At 31.9% G+C, this 12,852-nt stretch overlaps 1 protein-coding gene across 3 annotated transcripts in view; it reads left to right on the forward strand.

Moving 5' to 3' along the window:
* Positions 1-12,852, forward strand: part of LOC143042207 (uncharacterized) — a 175,917-nt gene that overhangs the window by 30,129 nt on the left and 132,936 nt on the right. Inside the window, exons 5-6 of one of the 3 annotated variants that reach the window (XR_012967908.1) lie at positions 36-185; positions 602-2,914. The exons of the other annotated variants lie outside the window; for them this stretch is intronic. The gene's annotated coding sequence lies outside the window, so the exon portion shown is untranslated. Of the gene's footprint in view, positions 1-35; positions 186-601; positions 2,915-12,852 lie in introns of those variants that run through there. 3 annotated transcript variants of the gene reach the window in all.

Below are 12,852 nucleotides of genomic sequence, written 5' to 3' on the forward strand. Positions count from 1 at the left end.
TATCAATAAGTTCAAATTATGTTTTTTTTTTGTAGAGGTTGACGAAAAGATTGCCTCTCTGGTGGCCATTGAAAAATCGAATTTTGAAAAACAAGTTCAGGCAATTGACTCTGAAAAACAGGAGTTAAAGGGGGAAATATCCAAATTAGAAGATGGCAAAGGGAAAGTGCCAGAACATGTACTAGGTAAACATGTTTGCACACGATTGCTAAGTTATATTATAAAGAAAAGATAGCCATTTATTGATTCAAACAGCATATAAAATGTATAATGTATGTATGTTTGCGTACAAGTTAACTTTTATAGAGCGCGGAGCTTAAATCTTCTCGGTATGATGAGATGCATTAAATTGCATATGTTTTACCATATGAAGCTACGGCAACCAATGAATTAATCATATTTCATACTCTGCAAATACTAAAATCCACACAGTTTCGCATATACATACTTACATACATATACATATCAATGATTTTTACCAAATGAAATCTTTCTCATACCAATATTGCTTTTTGGGTAGGTTGTATTGCACAAGATGCAAGATTTGCATATGTTTATGTCACTCTTTTAAAGACGTTTTTTTTTAACTTTTACTTCACAGAACTGCAAAAGGATACACTAGAAAATTGGTCCAATGAACTTGCTAAATTTGTAGTAACAAAAGCCGCGCAATACGCTTATCAGAGAATCCACACAGAAAAGCTAGTTGTCATTAAAGGACCCACAGGGACGGGCAAATCAGCGTGTGCCTATCATGTAGCATTGAGATTAAAGAATGAATATGGTTATACAATTATGCCGGCATGGCAGCCATCATATATAACTCAATATTATAAAGCAGGTACAAACCAAGTATTCATCATTGATGATTTTATCGGAAAATATGACTTAGAGGAGACTGAAGCCGTTGCTTGGGAAAAAGAAGGTCCATTAATTCAGAAGATATTAAGTAAAAACGATCACACCAAAGTAATACTAACATGTAGAAAATCTATTTGGCATTCTGACATATTTGACCGCTTTGGGTTACCAGCTTTCGTATGCGATTTACATACAGATGAGTTAAGATTAACTCTATTGGAAAAAAGGACCATATGTGAGGCTTATCTCGAAAAAAGTGACATGAAAGCCATTACTGACGAAATAATAGATATGTATTCTTTTCTGCCCTCGTTATGTTCAATCTTTTCATCAAAAGACGTTGGCACAGTAGAAAACTTTTTTACGTTACCCGTTCAATTCATCAAAGAAGAAATAGATAAATACAAAATGAAATCACCAGTTCGTTACATCTCTTTAGGTGTGCTCGCTATTGAACAAAAAATTCATAAAAAATCATTGGTTGATATCAGTAGAACTGATGAGTTGATAAACAACTTACTTCGGGAATCTGGATTTGAAATTCTTCCATCAAAAAGACTTATTGTCAGTCAACTCGAGGCTTTGACAGACACATACGTAAAGGTTGATACCGACTGTTTCGAATTTATCCATGAGACTATGCAAGCTATAGTTCTTTATTGCATTGCAAAAATATGTATAAAGTCAGTACTTAAGTACAGTAAAAGCGATGTCATTAAGAATCAAGTAAGATTGGCATGCGTTCAAGACGAACAGACTATTTCTAAAATTCAAATTACAACAGAACATGAAGAGGCTTATTTTTCCCGCCTCGCAAGGGACCTTCGCGAAGGCCAATTTGTGGATGTCTTTGAAAATACTCAAAGCGCATTTCCAATATTCAGACAGAAATTTTTAGAGTATTTGAAAAACAATGGAAAGGGAAGAAATTGGAGAACAAATGCAGACGGTTTGACTGTCCTTCATGTTGTTTCCTCGTTAGGTTATGCAGATTTTGTTTCTTATTTCATAAAATTGGACGCAGGAATGATAAATAAAACCGATCTAAAGGGGAACACATCTTTGCATTTAGCATCCATTAATGGTCATCTTGGTATTGTGAAATTGCTTGTAGAAGACGGTCGAAATGTTCACATTTTAAACACAGACCAACTGTCTCCTTTTTTCTATGCATGTGAAAATAATATTATCTCTGTCGTGAAATATTTGATCAGTTTACCGAACGACGTTGCTAAGATCAACGAAAAGTATATGACGAGAGAAAACAAAAGTGTTCTTCACATAACCTGTCTGAAAGGTTATACAAAACTAACGAAAATACTGTTGAACCAAAACGCTACTGTTGACGTACAAGATAAAGGTGGATTAACACCGTTACATTTGGCGTGCCTAGAGGGACAGTATGATACAGCTTCGTTGTTATTAAAGGCCGGAGCAAATGTTAATGGGTCGGACAATTTAGGTATTACGCCTGTTTATTATGCATGTACTGGAAATCGTCAAAAAATTGTTGAACTTCTGATTGAAAATAAGGCAAATATAAATAAAAGCTCATTAAACGGTTCTACCCCTTTGCATGCGGTCTGTGCGAAAGAGAGTATTGACATTATGCAAATTTTATTGAAAAAAGGTTCAAAAGTAGATGCACAAGAGAAAAGTGGAGAGACACCTCTTCATTTAGCATGTAGAAACGGAAATGAACATATCGTAAAATTGCTGATTGACAAAAATGCCTCGATTAATGCAAAAGCAAAGGATAAGATGAGACCCTTTCATGAAGCATGCAGACACGGGCATCGTAATGTTGTGGGGATTCTTTTGGATAATGAGGTTAATACTGAAAAGCAAAATGTGCAGGGATGGACAGGGCTTTTCTTCAGTTGTGCAAACGGAAACAGTGATATAGTCAAGATGATTCTGAGTCGTAAGACTGACATAAATCGTACTGATAAATACGGATTAACCGCTCTTCATGTGGCTTGTATGAACAATCACAAAGACGTTGTTATCAAATTACTCGAGAAAAAGCCGAATATAAATGTAAAAGACGTTCATGGTGAAACTCCTCTTTATAAAGCATGCGTCAACGGTAACATTGAAATAGTTAAGATATTGCTCAGTAAATGTGCGAAGGATAAAATATCCGGAACCTCTGGATTGTCTCCTGTAGACATTGCAACGAAAAAAGGGTTTAGTGACATTGTTGCTATATTGAACAACGTAAAGAACTGATTAAAATCCACAAATATCGAAATATATGTAGATGTCAATAAGCTTTAGGTGTACATTCACGTTATTGACATAATTTCGAATTCGAAATATAACATTCAAAATTGGTGATATTTGTTCAATTAATATACACAATCAATGATGTACGACTGGAATATTTACCAAAATAAGTCATTAAGTTACTTTTAAATCGTTGACCTGATTCAATTCTTAAAATTGTTCTATTGTTTCTAATAAATGATTTTAATATACATGCATTTAGAATGCTAGATCAGTTTTTCATTTTTGATGATATTTCTTTTTTATATCTTAATTGATACCGCAATGCTATTTGGAGTGAACTTCAATCAATAGCTTTCCACCGATGTATATAATGCAGAAGCATTACATTTAGAAGGCAACACACAGTCGACAACAAGGTTATATACTGGATCGTACGTTCTAAATCGATTGTATACATGAAAAAATAACAATAAAAATACTCCGACTTACATCGATATCTCATTATACTATAAAATAAAAATTCATAAGACTATGCCATCAACAACTTCTGTCGTAGAAAATAGCATGCAACAGAAAATGAAAAACAAGGACAGAAAAAAAAATATTATAAAATAGCAGTGCAAATTTTACCGTACTAAAAAATGCTCGCAATGACTTAAGACATGCTCGAATACTTAAATGACGGACAAAAGATACCAGAGAGACAGCCAAACTCATAAATTGTAAATAAATAGACAACGCCATGGCTAGAAATGAAAAAGACAAACAGACAAACAATAGTATTCATGATACAACATAGAAAACCAAATAATAAGTAACACGAACCCCACAAAAATTATGGGTGATCTCAGGTGATCCGGAAGGGTAAGCAGATCCTGCTCCACATATGGCACCCGTCTTGTTGCTCAAGTGATAATAATTCCGGGTAATAGTCTAATTTGGTAGGTCACATTCATGAAAGGGAAGGATTGTTGTTACGACGTAAGGAACATATTCGATATCATTTGTGAAACGATTATTCCATAATGGTCAACCAACTCGTGATGGCGTCCGTAAAATTTACGAAGGAATGATTTCAACTTCACCATTTGGAACTCTTGGTTTAATAGCGTCCTTGTGAAAGTCTTGATAGGAAATGCAAGCACGGGAATATCGTATCAATTGGTAGATATATACCCCGTAAATAGGGGCTGCTGGAATGTTGCTACTTAAAAACGGAAAGTTCACAATTGGATAGCTGAAATCATCTCTTTTGTCGTAAAGTTATGTTTTCAACCGACCCTCATTGTCAATTTCTAGATGTTCTTAACCTACAACATGTACAAATCTGAAATGATGTCAACTTACACTTAACAGAAACGTTGGTCGAGTGTTCTTAGTAGTTCATCTACGTTGAGCTATATCCTCTCATTATTGAGATGGTGAGTTTAATCCTCAATGATTCAGTGTAATATAATCTAACATATTTATTTATTGTCATAAAAATTCATAATATCTAGTAAAATTACTATATTTAGCCAACAAAGTCCTTATATTTCGATAACGTAACATGAATTTTCAGATGAAAATTGTTTTACCTTTAACATGTTTAATTAAGCTTAAACTAAAACTTGTTTGCTATCCCATCTCTGTGATTAAAATGAGACAACGCTGGTCAATTTTCCTAACATTCAATCATTATGGGGAGTTGATATATTTCTGTTTTCATTGATAGCCTTTTTCAGAAGATTAAAAAAATGTTTTGTATAGGTGGTTCCAATTACAATTTTATACTATAGCATTTGGAGTAAGTTAGAAGTTTCTGGAATCAAGTGGTAGCTATGATATTAGGCGGTATTAACTAAAGACAGCGGGTCTGCTCCATTTGAGTTTTGACATAAATGTATACACCGTATCATAGAAACAAATGCCTTTACGAGTAGAAGGGCGAATGCTATTGGACATTAAATGATGCATAACTAAACATGAAACAGCAGAATTAAGCATTATGATATTCACCGGCATATTGTATCTCAAATTAAAAGCAGAAAGAAAGCTTTTTTTCTCTTAATAATTTGCAGAATAATGCTTTCAAACAGAGCAATTTGATGAATATTTGGAAGAAGATGCCTTATATGAGACACAAGCACTTGTCTCAGAATTTTTTTCTATATACCTTAACATTGCTTAAGTGCCTGTGATCCGTGATTTTAGAATAATTCATCTCATAGCACCAAAAAACTTATTGATGACGAGGGTAGATTTAACCTTGCCCATGTTCTTGCAAGGTCGGACAGTTAGTTTTTATTATGTTGGTTCATATTAATTTTAAGCATTTCAAAACAAGCAAAAGAAATTAAAGATATAAATAAATGTCCTTAATAAACGAAGAAAAATTCTAATATCTTGTACATTTTAAGATGTTGTAACGATTTTGAATTCAATAAAAAAAAAATATGTAAAATATTGAATTATAACCCTGTTCAAGGTAGACAATCAACACATTGACTTTATAAAATTGAACATAGTTCAAAGGAATATAACTCTTGCATACACTTACACGTCAATCGAACTTCGCATTGGTGCTCCACCTTCAAGGAAGATTCTAACGTATAAATATAACCACACATTGTTAATCTATAGGATAGATACGACTAACATGATTAATGAACGCTAATTCACAGTAAAGAATATTTGTTTAATTTTTTTTAAGCTTACTCAGAAAAATGCTCAAACAACTTGACTTTAATAGCTCATAATTAGCATGTTTACACACTGATATAATATGGTTGTTAAATATCATAAACCTGTAACAGTATAAGACACTTTACACCTCGTGTGGTTGCTGTTACTTACCGAAATAGATATTCATTTCAAGCCTAATCATTTTGACATATTGTTTACATTTTATGATTTCATAATTTCTAAAGTTCTAATTGTATCACACATTCCGGTTAAGATTTGACTAAATTCCAATATCCTGATATCGTCAGGTAAACATGCTATACAATTGGATCTCAATTGAAACGGGTTGCAAACTGTCCATCTGAAAAATAGAGATTGCTCTCGCGTCGTAAAGGTGAAGGTAAATACTATTTTATACAGCCTGATAAAATTGAAAAAGGAGTCTGTTATTAGCCATGGCGGTATCGTCAACAATTGTTACAATTTGTGATAAGATCAGTCGAAGGGTAACGACTAAGTGTACACAAAAGATATTCAGTTTTATAGGCATTGGCACATCTAATCCAATTTTAATATTATACTTTCTATATATTTTTGTTTGAGATGAAATACATTATGGTAAGGCAAACAATTAAGGTATTTAGTTGTTTCATTCTCAAAACACCCCTTATACATGTTATACATGGATATTAATTTGGCAAGTCATGTCAGTAATGATCCGTTTACTTTGAACTTTCGCATATTTTGCATGCGGTAAGTTCAGTTTAAAGGAAACCATAATGGTAATTCCATGATATTTTAAATGTAGTTAAGTCAATGATATTATCAATGTGGGTTTTGATACTGACGATAAAAGGTCGATTTGAAGTGCAACATTATTCCTATGGATCAATATCTTGTACTCGTTTAATGTACTGTGGATTCATTATTATTCATTGGGTACCTATTTTCAGGTGAACCACGAAATCAAAAGTTCAACGAATGACAAATTTGATTCGAATTATATGAAGATTTAGTCAAAACCACGAAATAAAATATCCACGAATATGCAAGTTTTCCTTTATCCACGAAAATCGGTACACACAAAAATAAATGAACCCACTGTATGAGGTTTATAACAATTGTTGATAACGTAATAAAAGTGCAATTTGAAGGTTTTATTCATACCTCAAAAATGTTGCGTTTGTACTACAAGTATTTAAAGATTGTCAATGTAAAGATAACAATCATACATATCTTGAAAACTAGATATATGTTTGCTCTCAAAACCCTAGAAAGTCACAAGAAATTGCATTTAAAAAAATATAAAAAGACATCTGAAAAGGGGGCATCAGTCACCGTTTTATCTGACCCTCTTTTCAATACGGATCCGCCAAATCACCAAGTATGCCATTGTTTGAGAAACACTAGATGACCCATTGAAATGCATACACTTTTTTGCAGGTGTATACTTCTAGGTGAATATTTGATAAATCGTTATACACCCGAGCCACCTTAACTCATCTTAGTTGACGGTTTCTTTTTGTCATTCAATATTTGTTTTTACCCTTATATGTTTCAAGAAAATCGAAATTCAACAGAAATCTTCATTGAAATAGTTAAGATGCACAATGCAAGACTGATAACGATTTATCAAATATTCAAAATATGGGTAAAGCAATTATCATCGTTTATAGCGCTAAACCTCTTACTTTGATGACAGTCTTATCCAATATATTAATAGTCCAAACGCAATATTTTCGAAATATTCAAAATGTAGATATGAATGTGGACGACGTATGAATAAAACATTGAAATAACACTTTTGTGAAGAAATAGATAAATCCTCTCCGAGAATTGTTATCAATCTCATGCATTTATATTGAATGATTATATACTATTATCAAAAAACATAACTTTGCAACATAGATGTTCAAAATAGAACCGATATCATCAGCATTGTTAATAGCAACATGTATACAAGAAACATCTTATATTGTTTGTCTAAGTACACAGTAAAATCAAGATATCGTGGACAAACAGTCATACTCGATAGTTATCTCAGCCATAATTTTGTACATATAAGTGACTGAGCTTCAAGATGAATTTCTATCTATTATATTTATATCAAAATATCAAATTTCTGAATCAAGCAAGTTAAAATTCAATTGGTACAGATATCGATATCGAAGAACTCGATTCAATGTCGTAATCGGCGGTATTGTATGATTTAACATTATGTGTTTGCTTGCTTAAGGTTGGTGCCATCGAATTTAATTTGATATCGACTATTTCTAATATCGATATTACATCTATTACATATCGATAATTCAAATTTAGATGTATATATATATATATATATATATATATATATATATATATATATATATAGATTGCCTAACAATGTAATTTTAACGCACTATTTAGTATGTAAATATAAGAATGTTTAAAATATTTACAAAATGATGAAAATAAACGCAATATTTCGCTAGACTAACTAGCTTTATCAAGCGTGCATCTATCCAGGTGAAATGTAGATGATAAGAAACGGACCAATGGACGTTGCTAACTTCGACTACCAATTATGTATTTTTAAGGTAGCTAAATCCAATACAACATATACATTGAGCTGCAAAATGTTCTTATTTTCAAAGCAGCTAAATTCAATTGCTCATAGACATTGAGCTGCAAAATTTTCTTATTTTTAGGCAGTCTAGTGCAACATAGACGTTGAGCTGCACACGTTTCTTATCATCTACATTTCACCTGGATAGATGCACGCTTGATAAAGCTAGTTAGTCTAGCAAAATATTGCGTTTATTTTCATCATTTTGTAAATATTTTAAACATTCTTATATTTACATACTAAATAGTGTGTTAAAATTACATTGTTAGGCAATCTATAATTTTATTTGTGTAATTGAATTAATCTCTGTACTGATTAATCCACACTCCCCTAGATTTATATGTCATGTGCTGCTATTTATAGGCACTTATATATATATAAATATATATATACAACTCGTCTAAACATCAACCCAACAATGTTAGCCATGTATCACCATCATTGATGGCGATCCGATGGATACATCTGTTGTAGAGTTGTCACTGACTCAGACGTACTTATATATATATATATATATAACTTATATATATATATATATATATATATATATATATATATATATAAGTACGTCTGAGTCAGTGACATATATATATATATATATATATATATATATATATATATATATATATATATATATAAGTACGTCTGAGTCAGTGACAACTCTACAACAGATGTATCCATCGGATCGCCATCAATGATGGTGATACATAGCTGTGTACATAATGTATATACAACTCGTCTAAACATCAACCCAACAATGTTAGATCTGTAAATTTGCTTTCGCAAATTTTTGGTTCTTCCCTCGCCGGGATTCGAACCCATGCTACTGTGATATTGTGACACCAAATCGCCTGCACTGCAGCCGTCCCGCTAGACCACACGACCACCTGGGCTCTCAAAAAAGAGCTTTCGCTGGCCGTGTGTTACCTTTCCTCGTCAGTTTTAATCTAGCGGCGTACTACAGTACATGATATACAAGGCATGAAGATGTTATTGTTACAGATCAGCTAAATTATCTATAGTAAAGGATCCTACAAATCAATGTAATATACAGTCACAGAAAATAATTATATTTATAAGTACGTCTGAGTCAGTGACAACTCTACAACAGATGTATCCATCGGATCGCCACCAATGATGGTGATACATGGCTGTGTACATAATGTACATACAACTCGTCTAAGCACCAACCCAACAATGTTAGATCTGTAAATTTGCTTTCGCAAATTTTTGGTTCTTCCCATGCCTTGTATATCATGTACTGTAGTACGCCGTTAGATTGAAACTGACGAGGAAAGGTAGCACACGGCCAGCGAAAGCTCTTTTTTTGAGAGCCCAGGTGGCCGTGTGGTCTAACGGGACGGCTGCAGTGCAGGCGATTTGGTGTCACGATATCACAGTAGCATGGGTTCGAATCCCGGCGAGGGAAGAACCAAAAATTTGCGAAAGCAAATTTACAGATCTAACATTGTTGACGGGTTGTGTATATATACCTGTTTACGTTGTCAATACGTTTACATTTGTAAACCGCTGTTCAATTGTCACAAATCGATTGAGAGAAAACCAATCTGCGTTTCAAACAAAAACCGAGAGAAACACATCAACTATAATAATGTATAAGAGGAAAACAACGATCGTTTTTTAACATTCGTTTATTCATATTTGGAATTAACTATATTTGTTTAATACTCTCAAACATAGCAACGAATATTTTCTGAAACTCTCCTAAATAGTACAACTTTTATTCCACGGAATATGTATAAAATACTGAACTTATAACATCAAAATGTCTGAAAAGTACTCAAATTCTTCAGAAGATGTGACGGTCTCAAATTCGTACTTTTTTTTCAATTTTGAGTGGTAGTTAAATTAACCGAAAACATTGAAAAATGTACATGTTCAATGAGGTACACATTCTCTATAGGCTTGTAATATTTGGCAAATCCATGAACTAATTTTCCACGAAAAAAGTGTTTTCTCAATCTACGACAAACGGTATGTGCAAAGATAAAAAATAAATCACAGTAAGTATGTCGGTACTTTTTAAAAAAATGTCGAATTTTTAAATCGAAAAAAAAAGTTACTTATTCAAACTACCCTCTACATTTTCGATAGGTGGTGCAATATTTTGTCTCTCCTGTTTCCATGTTCAAAAGAAATTTTGAGTTATTAAGAAAAGGTTTAGATAAAATCTTAAGCTTGTTTTTCGTAGCCACTTAGTTGGTTTTCAAGAATATGAACCTCTATATATATTCATTCAGTAAAATAATAGAGTATTTGCCAATTTTCTAGGTTGTACGGAAAAAATGAATCTAAAAATTGGTTTTCAAATGTTATAAAAATAACCACCAGTAATGAAAGTCTTAGATAGTAATTCGTTTTGTTCAGCATTCAAATTAATCCAACATCAAGTAAATCCCTCACATGTACGTTTACTGACTTTATTTTATATGTAACAGGGATCTTTGTTAATAATATATTACTATACTAAGTTCTATTCTGTTACCGATATCAGTATTGCACCTACAAATGCTGAATTGCGAAGATTAAGATGTTATAACATTAAGATGAGTTCAAACAACGAAACATTTCAGTGTATTTGCATCTATATGTTATGATATTATTTAAAGACGTTACTGTCTACAATTGTCTATCATGTTACTGTACATGATGTAACCATAGCAACAATAGTAACAGGATCGACATAACAGAAATGACAATTTTTTTCTCATTTTTAAATGCTGTTTTAAAATAACTACTCCCTTTGATGAAGCGATAATCTTTTTTTGTTGTGATTTTGATTTCAAACACTTCATTTCACTTTTAAACGTATACCTTTGGTGCTACTTATCAAAATGATGGAAATAGCGTAGACATGAAAAAAAGTACCATCTATTTATTTCTCTTAATGTCTTGAAAAGTTTTTTCTTTATACTGTCGTTCAAGAAACGTGCTGCAATAAATGTTAAGGTTACTTTGCAAATTTTGAAATCAACACTTCCTGATTTTTTTTTGTAATTTTTTTATTTTTCAAGATGAAACATGTGAAATTACATAATACAGTATTAGACACAAGTATAAAAGTTAAATAACACTTGTAAGATCAATTAAATCATAATGGTATAATAAGATATAAATATTACAATTGATTTTGTTAATTTAAAGCTGCTTCTAACATTTGCCACTTCTGATCCATTTTAATTTTTTGTGTAGGGGTTAAGAAACATACAGAGTATTTTTCTATTTTGATCCAATACTTTAAATATTCTATCCCACCATATTTTGTGGGCAATACGCTCTTACATCTACATTTGTATATATAGTATTAAGTAACAACAAAATATTATTAACTGTTTTACTGTTGACAAAATCCTCAGACACACATAAAATGACCTCTTTTGCACTAAAAGGCAAGAAGATGTCATAATTTCTAATCCAATCTATAATGGAAAACCAGAAGTTTTGTGTTACATTACATTCCCCAAAAATGTGAAAAATATTTTCTCTAACTTCTGAACAAAATGTACAAAGTTCAGTTTCTTTTAATTTACATTTATATAAAAAGGAATTACATGGTAAAATCCTATGAACAATCTTAAATTGAAAATTTTGTAAAAACGAATTTCTTGTTATAATGAAGGACATGGAATAAATAGCATTCCAATCTTCAATCTGTATATTTAAGTCTATTTCCCATTTGTTACGGGAAGATAATGGTAATACTTTATTATCCTCCAGAAATAAATTATAGAAAAAGTTACAAGATTTTGGTTCTTTTTTAACTTTACCTACTAATTTATTTTCAATATTATCAAGTTTAGAACTACCTTCTATCATACTTTTCCATCTATTTGGAATAGCACTTAAAATACCATAAAACTCTACAAAATTAGTCTTAATATTATACTTTTTCTCAAATTCTTCATATGAGAATAATGTATTATTATCTGACACCAGATCATTGATAAAAAATATACAATTTTCAATATATTTACCCTTCTAAATCATCTTGCCATCCATTTTGATGTTTGGATTTAGCCATATGGACTGGGCCAGAATATCGGTATTATTTCAACTTTCAACTTATTTTTCAATTTTGAAAAATGTACCAGGATATCATGCCAAAAGGGATTGACTTTTTTTGCTAAATAAAGCAATCCTTCATTACTTAAATGTAAAATTTTGTCCCCCCCCAAATTTTTGTATATAACTAAGCAGCAAAACTTTCCAAGGAGAATAATTTTGGGGGTCTAGTAATTTATACAGCCAAGACATTTTTACACTATAACAAAAATAGTAAATATTAGGCATCTTAAGACCGTCATCACAGTGTTCGGACATAACCACTGTTCTTTTCACTTTATCTGGTTTTCCTTTCCATAAAAAATTGAAAAATATATTTTGAATCTCCTTCAAAACCCCATCTGGGGGGTTAGGAAAGACAGTCAGAACTTGAACCAAAATGGGAAGTGCTAAAGTTTTAATAACAA

Source organism: Mytilus galloprovincialis, chromosome 8, assembly GCF_965363235.1.
Source record: "Mytilus galloprovincialis chromosome 8, xbMytGall1.hap1.1, whole genome shotgun sequence".
NCBI classification, from domain to species: domain Eukaryota; kingdom Metazoa; phylum Mollusca; class Bivalvia; order Mytilida; family Mytilidae; genus Mytilus; species Mytilus galloprovincialis.